General features: G+C 47.7%; 1 long non-coding RNA gene across 1 annotated transcript; it reads right to left on the reverse strand.

The window, feature by feature from the left end:
- Positions 1-656: 656 nt before the first annotated feature.
- On the reverse strand, positions 657-9833 carry LOC140217174 (uncharacterized). Its single transcript, XR_011893689.1, has 4 exons — positions 9805-9833; positions 9104-9136; positions 1475-1501; positions 657-835 (listed from the first exon to the last, which is right to left on the reverse strand). It is a non-coding gene; the product is annotated as an uncharacterized lncRNA (long non-coding RNA).
- Positions 9834-19448: the final 9615 nt, after the last annotated feature.

The raw sequence follows: 19448 nt of genomic DNA on the forward strand, positions 1-19448 counted from the left end.
GTGCACGTGGTGGTCATTTTCTCTCTACTGCGAAAATTGTTTCCTTTGTTTACGCAAACACACATTTTTTATATGCATAGAGGTAAGTCTCAACTACGGATATAAACTTACCGAACACCATTATTTTACCGTTCATTTGCCTTCACTTGCCGCTCAAGAATATTTTTTGACATGTTGTATCCCGCTTAGTTTTTTTTTTACAGAAACGTTTTGATATTTCATTTGGCACATACTAGTGCAATATCACGAATAAACACACCTGTAAAGAGATTATAGGCAATGCCTTCAGTATCTTCACAGTTACAGGTTTGTAGTAGAACTCAATTAGGTGCTGGTCACCTAGTTGACTCAATTTAGAAACTCAAAACAATACGGATGTGTGTCAGGTGTAGCTTTTGAAAAAATAACTTCTACTCGGATAAGCTATCAAGCCGAACACAAAGCTATTCATATGATCCGCAATAGTACCTGGTTTGGTGACAGAAAATAATTGCATGTACGCAAGCGTTTTCTCAAATGTACACAATAGACTCAGTGTACGCAGAACTTCTGGCAAACTTATTGTGATGATATTGAATAAGAAACAGCAAATCCGGTGCTGCAATACAACGGTGCTGTACACATGCTCTGCTGCAGCGCCTACGTCAATGCAGGGATAAACCTTCATTTGTTATACAATGGCCGCGAAGGCTACACGTCGTGTCCATAGCTGACGCGGCGCTCTTTGGCTCCTGTTCGAATCATCCATTGGCTGATGGCACACTGACATGCGTACATGCGCCGCCACGGAGCACCGACTTACTGCTGGCGCTGGGTGGCACAACCAAGGGCGGAGCTGAAAAGAGAAACAGCATGTGCACAGATCGAACAATATTCTACGCCTGGTGGACTCATAATCACCTTCTCGCATTGCATATTGTAGGGAATAAGAGACGTGAACAAGTGACCCGCATATGAGTTTGTGTTACAAAGGAAAATCGTGTGATTTGCGTTTAAAAAGTTCCTTCGTCCGTCTTACTACATCGGTGAGCGTTTCTTGCTTTAGACACTTGTTTTAAGTATCGGTGCCTAAATGGGGCACAAGCAGAAATCCGGGGCGTATTCTGTATGCGGCACTTGAAGTAATTTTAGAAAATGAGAACTAAAATGAAAGGAGGTGATGAGAAAGAAGGCGCGTTTGTTTCACAGTTTGAAAAACAACGTGTATGCCACTGTCGAAGCTGTTTCGCATGGCGCCACGCAATTAACTTTTTTCTGCACAGTATTCACATTACTCAAATATTTTTCCCTCTCTATATTGCAGTAGAGCGCGCCAGCTCATTGCTCAGTGACTCATTCCGTATCCTCTGGTCTCGAACAAACACTACAAATGACAGAACTAGCGAAGGGCTGAAGGAACGTTGAGCATCGATTATTCTCACTCTTATATACGAACACCACAAATAAGTGAGCACTTCCAGTGTCGTGTACCTACCATTCGGAGCCTGGTAAGGGATTCTCTCTGAAAAGAAGAAAAAAATATATTAATGACGCAAGATGCGTTCAAACAACACATAACTACACCGTGTAAATAGATTATTATTTCCGCGTTTTAAAGTCGCAAGAATGTTTAGCTCAAGGAACTCTATAGCTATGGTCGTTGCCCATAAAATTTATCAAAAGTATGCTGCCTATATTATCTCGCTATTCTGGCCTTGCGAAAGTCGATGTCTAGCGAAGGTGTTGAAAAGCACCACGTTAGCTGTTGAAGGAGGTACGCAATGCCTTATAATGTAATGGTGGCGAGAATCCCTTTGTGGTCGCTATGATACACCGTGGTGGGACAAGAATAAGATCAAGGGCAATCTGTACCACGTGGTTGGTTGATTTTGGTTGTTGAAGCATGCGAGTCAAACGTTGTCATGACGAACGACAGGAGCCAGTCCTTCTGGGGTTTGGGAATTTCAGCATTAAATTCCCCAACAATCAGGAACATTCGGGTACTACCTGGCTTGGCGTTTGCGCTGAGCCTCCTGGGAACGAAGTTCATTAATTTTGGCAGCACTCCGCTGCTATACACATTGCTTTTTCTTTTCCCTTTACCGCTCCTTGTATTCTCGCTGGCCTTTGGGATTCCTAACTATCCTTTGTCTACCCATAGCAGTGCTGTAACATCAACAAAAACACGGGCTTGGTTTTGTGTTTATTTTTCTATGAAAGGTTAGTGATGTCACTCCATAGACGCGGCAGCTTGCACAGCAGCGATATATACCGGAAAACGTATGCCGCGAGTGCTGTGTGCTTTGCATTGATAAGAGGAGGGCTCTATCATCATTTATGTGGCTCTGATGCTTGTTTTGCGGCTGTTCTTTATTCAAACGAGTGCTCTGCTGAACATGTATGGGTGATACCAAAGAATGTAGGCAAATTTTGCTTCAGTGGCTGAAGGTATTTTTGCTTTTCGTGAGGACGATGCTGCGAAAAAGAGGCTAACAGCTTGACTGTAAACTATTAATATTCCACACAAGCATTGCTATCTATTTTTCAGTTTACTGGTGATCCCTTTCGCCAAATCTTTACTGTCATTACACTATCTCTCTAGACAAGAGGCCCTTATTGTAGCCAGAATATTGTGACCATTCTGCCAATAACGGCAGCGAGACAGGCGTTTCTAATCATAGCTCGCTGAAGTCAAATCAAATAACAGCGCAAGAGACAGGACGGGTAGGAAGAAACGGACGAAGCGTTAGCTGTAAGCCAATTTTTATAGCGCACGCGCATGTCATCTTCATCATCATCATCACCCTATTTTATATCCACTGCAGGACGAATGCCTTTCCCTGCGATCTCCAATTACCCCTGTCCTACGCAAACCGATTCCAATTAGCACCTGAAAATTTCCTAATTTCGTCGCATCACCTAGTCTTCTCTCGTCCTCTGCTGCGCCTCCCTTCTCTTGGTATCCATTCTGTCACCCCAATGGTCCACCGGTTATCTACTCTAGGCATTACATGACCTGCCCAGCGCCTTTTTTTATCTTCATGTCAATTCGAATGTCGTCTATACCCGTTTGCTCTGTGGTCCAAACCGCTCTATTTTTGTACCTTAAAGTTATGCATAGCATTCTTCGTCCCATCGCTCTTTACGCAGTCCTTAAGATGTTCTCAAGCTTCTTTGTCGGTCTCCAAGTCTCTGCCCCATATGTCAGCGTCGGTAAAATGCACTGATTGCATACCTTCCTTTTGAATGATTACGGTAACCTTCCAGTCAGGAGCTCACGATGTGTGCCGATTTTTATTCTTCTGTGAATTTCCTTCTCATGGTCAGGGTTCCCTGTGATTAGTTGACCTAGGTAAACGCTCTCATTCACAGACTCTAGAGGCGGACTGGCGATCCTGAACTCTTGTTCCCTTGCCCTGTTATTCATCATTATCTTTGCCTTCTGCATATTAATCTTCAGCCCCACTCTTACAATCTCTCTGTTAAGGTCCTCCATCATTTGTTGTAACACGTCTGCAGTGTTGCTGAATAGAACAATGTCATAGGTAAACCAAAGGCTGCTGATGTATTCGCCGTCGATCCTTATTCCTACACTTTCCCAGTTCCAGCACGCAGTGAAGAGCATTGGAGAGATCGCGTCTCCTTGTCTAACTCCTTTCTTTATAGGTATCTGCCTACTTTTCTTGTGTGGAATTAAAGTGGCTGTGGAATCTCTGTAGATATTTTCCGAGGTATTTATGTAAGCGGTCTGTACTGCTTGATTGCGCTATGCCTCTATGACTGCTGGTATCGCTACTGAATCAAATGCTTTTTCGTAATCTATGAAAGCCATATAGATAGGCTTATTGTACTCTGCGGATTTCTCGATTAGCTGAATAATGACATGGATGTGATCCATTGTAGAGAATCCATTCCTGAAGCCCACTTGTGTCCTTGGTTGACTAAAGTCCAGTGTTGTCCTTATCCTATTGGATATTAATTTGGTAAATGTTTTATATAATACTTGTAGTAGGCTAATATGCCTATAATTTTTCAGTTCGTTAATGTCTCCCTTTTTGTAGATTAGTATAATGTTTGCACTCTGCCAGTTTTCTGGGACCCTTGTAGTTGATAGACATTTCGTATAGAGAACCGCCAATTTTTTAAGAATTATGTCTCCTCCAGCTTTGATTGAACAGACCGTTATTCCATCTTCTCGTGCCGCTTTTCCCCGTTTCATGTCTTGCAAGGCCCTTCTGACCCCATCTCTAGTTATAGGAGGAATTTCTGTGTCCTGTTCATTATCGTTTCGAATGGAGTTCTCCCGAGTCTTCTGGCTGCTTAACAGGTTAGTATAGAATTCTTCCGCTGCTTTTATAATGCCTTCGAGATTGCTGATGATATTGCCCTGCTTATTTTTCAGTGCATACATCTTGATTTGTCCTATGCCAAGTTTTCTTCTCGCTGATTTCAGGTTGCGTAAATTTTTTACGGTTTTCTCAGTCTTTCTAACGTTATAGTTTCGAATATTCCTTATTTTCGCCTTATTGATCAGGTTTGACAGTTCCGCGAATCCTATCTTATTTTTATAGTTGGACACTGCAAAGCGAGATAAACTGCAGTAAAAAAATCATCGCGAATGCGCAGTGCACGAAGACAGCGCGCAGTCTGAAACAGACTGCACCATCCGTGAGTAAGATAATTTTACCATCTTCGAAGATTAGCTCACCTCCCTCTGTGACACATGGCCACCCAAGAACCTTGCTACCGTCTTAATTCGCAGCGAATATTCACTACCGTCGCTCTATCAGCGCGCACCGTATAAGACGACATGGCCCAACGCGTCTGCGATGCCAGCCTACTTGTTTGATGTCCGCTGCCTGCACTTATCGAAACCACAGCGTAAAAAGTGTAGTTTTCATGCTCTGCTACAGCTATAAAAATGGCTCCGTGTAGGTAGTTGGTGCAACACTCTTCTGCACCAAGTAAAAAAAATGCCGACTTCCTACAATAACTACACTTGTGTAGCCAGTGTAGGTAAAAAATAGCTCTATTGACTTGAAGAAACGCCAAATTTATACCGTAAAGTGATTTATTGCAGCTGGCGCTGGAACGGTAATTGCAGAGCGAGTGTGATTTCACCCTGTTTGCACGCGCAGGATATGAGAGGCAGCAGGGAGGGATCGGGAACGTATTTGCTTGTGCACGTCTTAACTCTGCGTGCCTGCGTACTTGAGGTTGTCTGTGCGCATGTGCTTGTGTCTCCGTAATTATATCTGTGAGCATACGCGTGTTTGTGTATGCGTGCATTTCCGTCTGCGTGCTTGAGTATATTTTTCTTCATGCGTACATGCGTGGGCGCGTGTAAATGTGTATGGGGGTGAACATGTGTGCTATCTGTGCATGCTCATGTGTGTGTGTGTGAGAGAGAGAATGGTGTATCTCTGTTTGTGTGTATTTGTGGCCGTGAGCGAGCGAGCATTTTGTTGCTTGCACCTACTCTCGAAGACAAATGCTATATACACATTAAAGTTACGGGATGTTTACATGTCAAAACCACAATGTGATTATGTCACCCCGTAGTGGGGGACTCCAGAATAGTTTGGACCACCTGGAGGTCTTTAACGTGCACCTCAATCTAAGTATACGCGTGTTTTCGCATTCCGCCTACATCGAAATGCGCCCTCTGTCTTCGGGGTTTGATCCCGCAACCTCGTGCTTAACAGCCCAACATCATAACCACTAAGCAGCCACGGCACGGAAATACAGTTAATTTGGACCCATATTTATATCCACAGAGACCAGAAAGAATAGCACTGTCTTTATCACATTATCGCTTTCTGAAAGCTAAACCTATGCAATAAAGAAATTTAGTAGTCATTCCACTCTTTGAAGGTAGGTAACCAGCTAAGCATATGACACACGATTAGACAAAGAGACATGCATTTATTTTCATCATTTGCTAATGATAGTGACGATAACTTTGTCGTTACAGCGGCATACACGTATTGGTTCGGTTACAACCTTAGTCCGCATCTTGGCCACAGTTGACTCTATGCATGGTAGTTCTTGCTTATTTGAGTGACTTGAATTGTGTGGCACTTAAAACCAAATTCTTCTTGCACAAACTCAGTGAACCATTTCTTGCCTGGTTTTGCAATGCCCACATTGAAGTCTCCAATGGTGATGACAGGCGCATGTCATCGTGGCTAGCCCATGCAAAGTGGGTGGTCATGAACTATATCACATATACCACATATCACACTTGCGTGTGCCTAGGTATATATAGACAATGGCTATTATAATTCCTAATTCCGTCTTTCGTTTTTATGGGACAGAGATCTCCGCAGCCGGTGGCCCTGTCTTCTTCCGTGTCCAAGATGTATGGCTGTGCATACATTTTCTCCCCTGGATATATGGCGATGCCTCCTGCTCGTAAGTCCACGTGCTGTTCACGAACAATTCCACTTGAAGCAATGCATCTTGATTGATTTATTTTATTAATTTATGATTATTATTATTATTGTCGTTGTTGTTGTTACTAGGGGCAGAGCACTTCAAGCCTTCTTTGCCTCCGCCACGTGACGGCCCGATATTCCGCTTCGTCCGGGATAGGCCAAATTTTTTTTCCCACGGACGCGACAAATGCATTGCGGGGAAGAGGTATGCAACTTCGCTGGAAAAGCGCTTGTGCAGTCAATATTGCCCTCTGGTATTTTGTCTCGATGTCACCATCCCCATCGGCGTGGGCCCGCGACGAGCTGCTAGGCGGTTCACCTTTGTTTTCCTCCTTGCCTCCGCGGTAGCGCATTCCCTTCACGGCAATGATGCGCTAAATATGCACTGTAATTGGGTCGGGCATTCTTTGTGCGACCAAGCAAGCATTCGTCGGCGCACGCTCGCTGCCTTGTTGATATTAAAAGTTTGTACTGCTTGCCTTCGAAAAAGCGACTTGAATTATCGAAAGTGGCCTTGCCGCAAGGAACATGTTCACGGATCGGTGCCATTGTTGACAATATCACAAAAGGTTGGGCGCGGTCAGGTCGCCACCCTTACAGACGTTCTTCTTCTGCGTCAGTTATGCTGTCGAAGAGTTTATCTACAAATCATTTTTTCGCGTTGTTCTTGCAAAAGCATGTTTAATAAATAAATATTCGGTCAGCTAGACAATCTCGAGGCTTGGTTCCAGGCTACTTATTTCCGTTAGACCCGTCATATCAATTATTGAAAAGTTAATTATCGTAGCTTCGTTTATTACGAAAAGAACTACTCAACTTACTCCGTATATAAAGGTTACCAGTTTGAACACTCAAATGATAACAATGATGTCACGAAGATTTAGATTGGTTTATTTCTTAAAATTTGGTGAAGTTAAAAAAACAGCTGCCAGGATATTCGTGGTGCAGTACGGTTCTGTTAAAGCAGGTACGAATGCTTGGACAGATTTTCTTGACGCAATTCAGGTCCGTGAACGTAAGCACACGTGTTCAACAGTGCACTTCTGCCTTTACGATGTACTCTCCTACGTTATACAAGTAGCACTTCAGCACTACGGCACATCACACAAGGTGTGCGAGAACATTGTTCGTGCTCCCGATTAGATATCTGAGTGCTGGTGGCATCAGGGTAGGTTTCCTGTCGTTATCAGGAATAAAAACAGCTGCCTCGGGAAAAGCAGGGGATATTTTTTTCAGTATTTGTAACGAATGGAGGAGCGCGGAAGTGTGCGTCTGAAAAAAAAAAGTACTGAAGTATTGGGACGAGTGCTTTGCGCCATAAATTTTGGCTGTCTGTTGTTGAAACATAAAGAATATACAGTGATTTTGTGGCAATGTGTATGCAGCCAAGTGAAACATGAGCTCTGACGTACTGCCAATGGTGGAAGCAGCCGAAAACCACATGGCTACATTAGCACACAAGATATTTGCTTATTAAGGCGAAAGCCTAAAGTGGCTCGATACAATGACATCACATTCACGTGACGTCACCCATCACCGATTGGGTTGCTATTGAATTACTGTGGGGCCGCCATCGTCATCGTCATCAATTGGCTGAGATATTCGCCATTGATCCTCACTCCTAAGCCTTCCCAGCTTAATAGATTCAATGCTTCTTCCAAGCATGCAGTCAATAGCTTTGTAGAGATTGTGTCTTTTTGCCTGCCTCTCTTGTTTCAAGGTTTCTTTCTACATTTCCCGTCGAAAATCAAGATAGTTGTAGAATCTAGATATTTTCCAAAATATTCATTTATGCCTGATATACTCTTCGATTACACAGCAAAACTTATAGTGACAAGACCAATCGGATTAGTGGTTCTCTCCTAAGCGCACGGGGTGATCATATTCTCGCTACCACGAAAATTGTTTCCTTTATTTAAGTAAGCCCATACTTTCATACCAATAGAAGTAAACCGCAAGACGAGATTAAAGTACCAAACACCGTTACTGTACACTACATTTGCAATTACCATCCCGCTCAAAAATGTTTTTTGATATTTGTGTCTGGCCTAATTAGTTCTTTGGAGAAACATTTTCATATTTCATTTGGCATATCCTTGCGCATTATGTAGAATAAATACAGCAGTAAAGAAATCTTAGGCGATGTCTTTAGTATGTTCTCAGTTAAAGGCTTGTATGAGTGTTACGTGATGCTGATCACCTAGTTTACTTCATTTAAAACTCAAAACAATGCACATCTGTTTGGGGTGCAGGTTTTCAAAATATATCGTCTATTCGCATAAGCTATCAAGCCGAACACCAAGTTCATTGTTTCAGCATCAGTTCCTTGTTTGATAACAGAAAATCGTTGCATGTACGCAAATGCTTCATCACATCTACACGATAGACTAAGTCTACGCGGAACTTCTGCTACCCTTACTGTGCTGCTCTTGAATAAAGAATATAGAATCCAGTATTCCTTGACCATGGTGCTGTACCTAGTGTCCTGATGCAGCGCCTACATCATTGCAGTGTTAAACTTTTATTTGTACTACAATGACCCCGAAGGCTACACGTCGTGGTCATAGCCGCATTGTCTACGTTTTATCGCCCTGTAGACGCGGTGCCCTTTAGTTCCTGTTGAAATCATCTATTCCCTAATGGCACATTCAAATGTGCACATGCACCGCCACGGAGCTCCAACTTACGGGTGCCGCTGGGTTGCGCAACCAAGAACGGACCTGAAGAAAGAAACAAGTGCACAGATCGGACAATGTTCTACACATGAAGAAATCATTATCACCTTCTCGCACTGCATATTGGAGTGAGTCACTTGGACGGGAGTATCTGTTACAGAGAAAAATCATGTGATCCGCGTAAAAAAAATCCTTCGTCCGTCCTACTACATCAGTCGCGTTTCTTGGTTTCGACACTTCCTTTAAGTATCGGTGCCTAAATGTGGTGGAAGTAGAAATTCGGGTCGCATTGTGCATGTGGCACTTAAAGTAATCTTGTAAACTGAAAAATAGAATGAAGGGAGGTGATGGCATACAAGGTGCGTTTTATTTTTCTACCGTCAGCGCTCCGTAAGTTCTGTTGTAATAGTTAAAAATGGCGCATTATGAAAAACCAGGTAAATGCCCCTGTAGAAGCTCGTTCGCATGGCGCCACACAATTCACTTTTTTTTTTGCACAGCTTTCACATTGCTTAAGTATTTTCCGTTCTCGATATTACAGTAAAGCAGGCTATCTTATTGCTCACAGACTGATTCTCAATCCTCTAGTCTCGAACAAATACTACGAATGACAGACCGAGTGAACGGCTAAAGGAAAGCGCAACAATTATTATTCTCAGTTTTATATACGAACAGCACAGATTAAGTGAACACTTCCAGTGTCTTGTGCCTACCACTCGGAGTCCGTTTAGGGATTCTCTCTGAAAAGAAAAAAAAAGAGTATTATTGGCGTAAGATGCGATCAGGTGACAGATAACTACACTATGTAAGTAGATTATTACTTCCGGGTTTTAAAGTCACAAGAATATTTCGCTCAAGTAACTCTGTAGCTATGGTTGTTGCCCATAAAAGTTATAGAAAGTATGCTGCCTATATTGTCTCGCTATTCCGGCCTTGCAAAAGTGGTTGTCCAGAGACGCTGTTGAAAACCAGCACAACTGGTGAAAGGGTTATGGAATACTGTAAAATTTCTTGGTAATGACAGTCGCTTTGTGGCAGCTATGGTACACCGCGGTTGGTTCCGCTACCACTCTCGGTACATTCCAGGCCAAGAACAAATCCAAGCTCGACATGTGCCTCGTGGTTGGTTTATTGGGGTTGGTGTAGCAGGCCAGTCCAAAGTTGTTACTGACAAATGACAGAAACCAGTCATTCTCGGGTTTCGCAATGTCGCTAATAAAGTCGCCTACGAGTAATAACATTCTGGTCCTCTCTGGCTTGGCGCTTGCGCTGAGCCTGTTAATAAAGAAGTTAATCAATTTTGGCAGCACGCCGCCGCTGGTGGCTTTGCAGTTTCTTTTCCCTTTGCCGCTCCTCGTACTCACGCTGTCCCTTGGCAGTCCTAACTACGCGTTGCTTGCTCATAGCTGTGCTCCAACAAGAATAAAATTAGTTGCTAGGCTGGTTCTTTTATATATGAAAGGCTCGTGACGTCACTCCTAACGTCGCAATCTGTCGTCACCGCGGCAGCTTGCGCAACTGTAATCTTTATCCGGAAGCGCCTGCGGCGATCGCTGCGTGTTTCATATTGGTAGCGGGAGCACGTTATCATCAATTATGTGGTTTGGATACTTTTGTGCTTGTTGCTTAATGAAATCAATGCTGTGCTGCTTGTGGCATGCGGGATACGAAAGAATACATGCAATTTTAGGTTGAATTGTCGAAGGTATTTTTTTTCACGAGGACGATGGCTGCGAAAAATCCCTGCCATCTAGAGGCTAACAGCTTCGCTAGAATATTGTCAAGGAGACGTTAGGATTATAGACCTATTGTATTTACGATATATATATGCAAGCAGAGTCAATGTAGTAAAGATGGCTGACCGGTAACAACACGCAGAAGCCAGCGTCTTGCAATCTTCTTCCTTTCTATTCTTTTATCCTTCTGTAACAAGACCAGCGGGTGCTGAAGTCCCGTCTCGGCGAATGTTCGGCGAAGACCTGCGGCCGAAGTATAGCTTCAGCCGCGAAACGTTCACAATGTCAACAGGCGACGGACTTGAGTTAGGATCAAACTGTAACTGCGAGATCTCGTAACTGACGTCGTTAACTTGACGTAGGACTTCATAAGGCTCTGTGCAGCGAGAGAGAAGCATCTGGGAGAGGCCGTCCCGATGACATGATGACCAAAGGAGCTTCCAAGCACCTGGGGCGAACTTAACATCGCAATGGCACCAATCGTAACGCTCTTTTTCTATATGCTGCGACGCTAATAAACAAGATCGGGCGACTTGACGCGCCATATGAGCGGGATCGATTACTTCACGAGCGTACTCAGTCGTAACACGTGGAACAAAAAGCAGGATGGTTTCAAACGGCAATGTGGGGTCGCGACCATACAAAAGATAAAAGGCTGAATATCCTGCGGCGTCATGTCGGGACGAGTTATGCACTTATGTCACGTAGGCCAGCGTGGTTTCCCAGTCGCAGTGATCGTTGGAGACGTACATCGACAGCATCTCTGTGAACTTCGGCTGAGACATTCTGTAAGACAGTTCGTTTGTGGGTTAAAGGCGGTGGACAGCTTGTGCTCAGTGGCACAAGAGCGGAGGAGGTAGTCGACAACTCGAAACAAGAACGAGCGGCCGTGGTCTGTGAGTAACTGTCGAGGTGCGCCGTGGTGGAGAATGACGTCGTGGAGGAGAAAATCGGCGACGGCGGTTGCGCAACTAGTGGACAACGCCTTTATTATCGCGTAGAATCTCGCGTAATCAGTAGCGTAGGTGATCCACTTATTCCCTCCAGTCGTCGTCAGAAAAGGGCCAAGCAGGTCAAGGCCTACGGGATAGGAAGGTTCAGAGGGAACTTCAAGCGGTTCGAGTGGTTCGACAGGTGGCAGGGGCAGGGACAGGGCTTATTCCGGAGCTGACACACTTCGAAAGTTGCGACATAATGACGCACAGTGCGGTAGAGAACCGACCAGAAGAACCGGCGTTGTACGCGGTCGTATGTACGCAAAACAGCAAAGTGTCCCGCCGTCAGTGCATCTTGAAGTTGGAGAAGGACGGATCGCAGATGACGAGGAAGGACAAGGAGCAACTCAGGGCCTTCAGGGTTGACATTACGGCGGTAGAGGATGCCGTCGAGCAGCACGAACATGCGGCACGTGCAGTTGGTGCTGCCAGATTGCACTCCTGCGATGATGGACTAAAAATTCGTCGCGTTGTTTAGTGAGCGTATCGGACATGTCAGTAAAAGCCATCGTGCACCGAATAATGCGTAGCAGTATCAGGGCGATCCACGGGGTGACGAGAGAGGCAGTCAGCGTCCTTGTGCAGTCGTTCAGACTTGTAGTTTAGAATAAATGAACATTCCTGGAGCCGCGAAGCCCAGCGACCCAGCCGTCCTTTCGGGTCCCGGAGGGAAGACAGCTACCGGAGGATGTAGTGGCCTGTAATGACCAAAAATGTGCGGCTGCACAAATATGTCCGGAACATGGCGACAGCCCAAACTAAAGCCAAGCACGCCCGCTGGGTGATGGAGTAATTTCTCTCTGGAGATGACAGCAGGCGGTTGGCGCCAGCTGTGACGCACTGGATAGCATTCTGCTGTTGGGCGAGAACAGTGCCGATGCCGTGACCGCTTGCATCAGTGTGGACTTCGGTCGGCGCAGATGGATCGAAGTGGGCAAGTATGAGAAGAGTGGTCAGAAACTCGATGAGAGTGGTGAACGCTTGAGCCTGCTCCAGGCCCTATGAGAATGGCGTGTTCTTCTTTAGAAGATATGTCAAAGGCACAACAACGTCGGCGAAGTTTTGACGAAACGGCGAAAGTAAGAACACAGGCCGACGATGCGGCATACGTCAGAAGCCGAACGTGGCACAGGGAAACTGCGAACGGCGCAAATATTTTCCGGATCTCGTTGTAAACCGGATGTGTGAACGAGTAGTCCCAACACGGTAATCTGACGGCGCCCGAAATTACATTTCCTGGAGTTCAGTTGGAGGTCGGCTTTGGTTTATTTGGTAACATTGGTTTATTTCTTAAAATTTGGTGAAGTTAAAAAAAACAGCTGCCAGGATATTCGTGGTGCAGTACGCTTCTGTTAAAGCAGGTACGAATGCTTGGACAGATTTTCTTGACGCAATTCAGGTTCGTGAACGTAAGCACACGTGCTCAACAGTGCACTTCTGCCTTTACGATGTACTCTCCTACGTTATACAAGTAGCACTTCAGCACTACGGCACATCACACAAGGTGTGCGAGAACATTGTTCGTGCTCCCGATTAGATATCTGAGTGCTGGTGGCATCAGGGTAGGTTTCCTGTCGTTATCAGGAATAAAAACAGCTGCCTCGGGAAAAGCAGGGGATATTTTTTTCAGTATTTGTAACGAATGGAGGAGCGCGGAAGTGTGCGTCTGAAAAAAAAAGAAAGTACTGAAGTATTGGGACGAGTGCTTTGCGACATAAATTTTGGCTGTCTGTTGTTGAAACATAAAGAATATACAGTGATTTTGTGGCAATGTGTATGCAGCCAAGTGAAACATGAGCTCTGACGTACTGCCAATGGTGGAAGCAGCCGAAAACCGCATGGCTACATTAGCACACAAAATATTTGCTTATTAAGGCGAAAGCCTAAAGTGGCTCGTTACAATGAGGTCACATTCACGTGACGTCACCAATCACCAATTGGGTTGCTATTGATTTGCTATGGGGCCGCCATCGTCATCGTCATGAATTGGCGGCCATCTTGGATATATCACTGCCGTCACCAATTCAATATACCAATGACGTCACGAATCAATCACCAATTGGGTTCCTATATTGATTTACTTTATTAGCCGCCATCTTGAATTCCTTGGACTTTGAAAATTTCACGCCAGAGGGAGGCGGTAGCAGACCCCAAGAAATCGAGAAACCTGATGAGTAAGAGCTAACGCTCTTAAAAGACAAATAGTGAAGGAATAATCAGATTGGACGCAATCTAAAGCCTGTTTCGCATGGAAGCGATTGAGCGAATGGAGCGAACAGCGACGCGGCGCTGCGAAGCTTTTCGCGAGGTTTCATTTCACATGCATTGCCGCGGCGCGTTTTCTGCTGCCGCGAATATCAATGTTGCTGGCAAAAAACACGGGAATTTCTGCCACTTTCGGTAGTTTGAGACTACCAAGACAAGCATTGTTTAGTCCCTGCTTCTCAAATTTTATTTTATAGATACATATCCTGCGTTCTAAGTATCTAAATCATGCTTACTTTTTAGCTTTTGTGTTGAATTTGTAAAAGAACATGTGGATATGCGGCGCAGGAACTCGCGAGCGGCTCGGTACTCTGTAATAACGGACGCTAGCGTGTCAAGGGAGATGGACTGATATGCGCCACATGGTGATTCTTACACGCATCTCATTTTGCTCGCCTTTTAAATAAAAAGAAGGCTTTGCTCGAACTCCGGGTTCCTCGGCGCTGGTGGGTGAGACCTATCTGGGAGAATCAGAAGGAGGAATATGCATTCCACACCACGGTGGGCTGTGTTTGCACAGAAAGAGTGCTTTATTCTGCAATATTTTTGTACAGATGCCGCTGCTCATGAACGCCGACACCGAGTGTTTTCAGGAGTATTATAAGATGTTGGCACAAAAGTTTGACGAGCTCCATGCCCTCGTTGAAGGGCCGCCCACGAAGCCCTTCCTTGTGCGGGAACCCATACCGTCACGCGCAAGACTTGCAATGACTGAGGTATGAGGTAGTTCGCCGCCTTCCATTGATAAATCGCTGATCCGAGTACGCTAGCTTCACTTGTGGGCTGCCTTCCAGGTACATGGCATCGGGGATGCAAATTCAGGATGTCGCCCTGGCATTCATAGTGGGAATCCCCACAGCTGATATCAGCAAGTAGCAAGTAAATAAACATCGTCCTATGCGCAGGCTTTTCTGCACTAGTGCTACACTGGTCACGTGGCGAGTAGGGCCGTCATTGGTTCGGAAGCGGTGCTGGCGCGCTGCCGCTGCGATGAAATTCCATATTGCCCAAACCTCGCCGCTCCCGCCGCTAGTGCCGCCACCGCCGCCGCTTGAAGCAGGTTTCTGCGTCGCGGCGGCAGGAATCGCGAGCATTCTCGCATGCATGTGAAACAGGCTTAAGAGAAATGACCAATAACAGTGGCAAGCGTTCGTATACAGTGTACCGTCCTTTTCGAGGAGCGCTGTTGGTCTTTGTGCATGGCCTACCATCTGTTAGTACTTAGGACAAGTTCGCAGGACATTTTCGTGCGAGTGCAGACCGCCATCCAAGCGCCTAATACTAAGCTCCCGGAGCAGAGCGTCGAGCGTCCGGCGTTGAGATTCCGGCCTCCATAGGTCTAACGAGACGCGTCGGCTTAGAAAAGACGGGGTTGTTGCTAATGTGTTATGTAGGCTCGGCTATCGTTGTCACGAGACAAAAGGCAGCACCCTGTCTTCTAACGTCTTATTATGTTGGCGTTCCTGTACAGCAACCTCAGTCTCGAAGGGACGTGTTGTGTGCGTGCGAGTGATTTTTAGGAAGGGTGAAGAGATAAGTGCAGCGCCGTAACTGACTCAGGCGAGGTCACCTCAACAGCACTGCACGAGGAACGGGAAGTGGGGCGCAGAAGAAGGGAGAGAAATAGATAGCTGAGCGGAGAGGAAGGAAGAAGGTGGCAAGTAAAAGTAAAAAAAAAAAGACATGTAGCGAAGCGGTTGCGGCTATAGCCGCACTCTGCAGAGATTTGTTGTGTCACAGAATTCAATCACTGCCGAACTGTGAGCATAAGGGAAGAGTAGGCACTGCAGGGCGTTGGATGGCAGGCCGCATCGGTGGTAGGAGCCGTACAGAGCCTCCATATCGGTGCCGAAAGCTGGGCAATGAAGCAGAAGATGCTCCAGTGTCTCCACCCCGTCGCAGCTACCACACATGGGGGCTGCCGGTTACCGTGAGCCTGTGTGTGCGCGCCGCTGTTGTGTAGCAGCCGATGCGCAGGCGGAGACGGAAGGCGCAGTCAGCCCGAGAGAGACCCGCACGCGGGAGTAGGCGCGGGGGCGTTGCCGTCGCAACGCGCTGGTCGGGCTTGTGCGCTGAGAGGCTGCGCAGGACTTCCATTTTCGCCGCGTCTCGTCAACTAGTGGGTGAGGGTGAAACGCTCACCGTGCGCTGCCTTGGCGAGGGAGTCTGCCTCCTCATTGCCTGGCAATCCGATGTGTGCGGGTACCCACTGGAGCGCCAGGTCGCAGCTCTGATTGACGATGTGTCGCAGCTTGTAGCTCACTCGAACAACAAGGGGCACCCCGACGTAGTCCCTGGCCAGCTTGCAGAGCGCCTCACGAGAGTCAGTGAGGATAGCCGCTGACACAATGTCCCGATGTTCTAGAAGAAGGTCAGCAGCGAGGTCGACGGCGGCGAGCTCGGCCACCGTTGACGACGCGGCAAAGCGGAGTCGGCACTGGCGCGTCTCCGAGATGTCCGGTGCCGTGCGAGCTGCAGCGTCGGACCCATCCGGCGCCACCCAGCCGTCGGTGTACACGAGCAGGCGGCCTGCCAGTCGCTCGTGCAGTACGAGTCGGTCTCCTGTCTCATGGCGCACACAGCCGTTTGGCGCTTTGATGCGATGCCAGGCACCGCGGTGTTCACGTCGAGCAGACTAGAGTAGGGAGGGAGACGAGCTGCGGCGACGACCCGATGAGCTCTGAGAACTCGGTGGCACGCTTGCCCATGCCCGAGTTCGGCAGGGAGTGAAGTCTGCAGACGAGCCGTTCGCCTTGCAGTGAAGCGCCTGTTTTCGTGCACGAAGTGATGGTGGCCAGTTTGCCCACTTCCTCGAGTGTCGCCCCGATTTGGGAGGAGCGAGGCAGGCCATATAGTTCTCGCACAGCAGTATTTTGCGCCATGTCAATAGCGTTCCAGTTCACAGCCCGAGCTTTGTTGATGGGGAGGGCGAGTTGTACACTCGCATGGCGAGTTGCGGCGTGCATCCGTGTCCACGCGCGAGAAGAGAGCGCGCGGCGCTGGCGACTTTCCTCGATTGCCTGAGGATGTGGGAGACGGCCGCATTGAACTTGACGCGGCAGTCGATCTGCAGGCCGAGGTAACGGACGCTCTTGTGCCACAGGAGAGGACAACGGCACAGAGTCAGCGGTGGCATTTTGAGACGCGCTCGCCTGCCTCGTGGGTGTACCAGCAGTGCCTCTGTTTTGGTCGCCGACATCTGAAGGCTTCCCATGTACTGGTTCACAGCGTCGATTGCAGTTCGAACAGACGCGCGCACCTGGTAGGTGACTTTAGTAGGGCCAGACGCAAAGAGGGCGATGTCGTCAGCGTAGATGGCCACCCGTACTTCGTGCAACGTCGCGTTTGGGATGTAGTCCGGAAGTCGCGCGAGGGCAAGATTAAATATAAAGGGCCTTATAACACTGCCCTGCGGAACACCAGAAAACACACTGCGCGGCTGGCTGAGCGCACCTCCAACCCACACCCGAAGCGTGCGGTCAGACAAGAAGGCTCGGATGTAGTCGAGTAGCCAGTCGGTGATGCCGAGCTCGTGCAGCGCCCTGACGATCGTAGGATGCGGCAACCCATCGAAGCCACCCTGTACATCAAGCAGGACGAGGAAGCCGGCCTCGTGACGGCCCACCGCGTGCTCGAGCGTAGCGACATCGGCCAGGGCGTCAGCCGTTGCGCGCAACCAGCGGAAGCCCTCGGGAGCGAATACGTCGAGCGCCGTAGCAATCCACTCCAGACGATGAAGTGCCATGGCCTCGAGCGTATTACCGGCAACAGACGTGAGTGAAACCTGGCGGTGGGAGCTGGTGCTGCTTCGGGGTTTGCCACTCTTGAGGAGAGGCACCACGGTTGCTTCTTTCCACTCGGGACGGACGGCGCCGGTGCGCCAGACGCGGTTGTACGCCTCCAACAGCGATGGGAGCTGCTCGTCGTGGATGTTTTGCAGCGTCTGGTAGGTGATTCCATCCGCGGCCGGCGCAGAACGTCGCCTCCGAGCGTCGAGCACGATGCGAAGCTCGCTCAAGCTGAAGTCCCCCGTGCACAGCGCCTTCACCTGCTGGAAAATTACCTTCGTCGGGACGTAGCGCAGCGGCGCGAGGAGAGCGGCTTTGTGGTGCGCAGGAAGCTCGGGAAGCTCGAAAACTAGGCCATCCGGTGGAAGCGACGGCGTTGGCGGTGCAAAGACGGCGGCGAACGCGTCGGCGAGTTGCTCTGCGCTCAAGCCCTGTGCGACCGCGATGCAAAGCGCAGGAAAGCGAGGGATCTTTGGTCGAAGGAGAGCGCCGAGAATGCGCCACGGGCGCGACCTGTTGCTGGTATCGTCGAGCGACACACACAGACTGCCCCAGGTCTGCTTGCTCCGCTGCCTGGCACGACGGCGGCACGCCGCGTCAAGGCGATTGTAGAGAGTGAAGGGACGCGCACCGTACCATACTGCACAGTTGCTAGCGTTTAACGTATGTAAGGCAAGAAACGCTATTCCAAACTGCCCGTTTACAAGAGCGTTTCGGTTAACCCAGGTTCCCAGTATTCCCACAATGGCAAGTGTCAAAAGTAGACTTGTTCTCTAACTTGTATGCTGTTACGACAGCGAAGTTCTAATTCACAGTGACTGCCGCTAAGAAATACGTAACCCTAAATTTTCGGTATTTTCCGTCCCAACCCAAACCTAATGGGGTGCGCACTGCCCCATCTGTTACGAAATACTGAAAAAAATATCAAATGCTTTCTCCCAGGCAGCTGTTATTAAGGCGTATAGCATTATTCGCCTACACTTCAGCCATTTCGAGAATGCCCGTTCATCCGTCCGTCCGTCTGGGTCGGTCGGTCGGTCCTTCGGTCGGTCGGTCAGTCGGTCGAGCCAGTGACCGAAGTAGTCTACCTGCTTGGGCCACTAGGTATGTGCTCCTTTCATTCCTAATGATGCCAGGAAACCAAGCCTGAGGTCACCAACGCTCAGATATCTAATCGGTAGCGCGCACAGTGTTCTCGCACACCTTGCGTGATGTACCGTAGCACTGAGGTGTTTCTTGTATAACGTAAGGGAGTACATTGTAAAATAGAGAGGTGCATGGTTGCGCACATGCATTCTAAGTTCATCAACATAAATTGCGTCATGAAAGCCTCTTCAAGCATTCGTACCTGCTTTATCTGAAGCCTACTTCACCATGAATATACCGGCGGCATTTTTAATGGCACCAAATTTTAAGAAATAAACCAATGTGAACCTTCCTGACATTATTGTTATCATTTGAGAGACCCAATGGTAACCTCCGGATACAGAGCAAGTTGAGCAGTTGTGTGCGCAGTCCACCAAACTACATTAATTAAAAATAATTGATCTTGAGTGGCTAAAGCATATGAGTA

Source organism: Dermacentor andersoni, chromosome 4 (assembly GCF_023375885.2).
Source record: "Dermacentor andersoni chromosome 4, qqDerAnde1_hic_scaffold, whole genome shotgun sequence".
Classification (NCBI taxonomy): Eukaryota; Metazoa; Arthropoda; class Arachnida; order Ixodida; family Ixodidae; genus Dermacentor; species Dermacentor andersoni.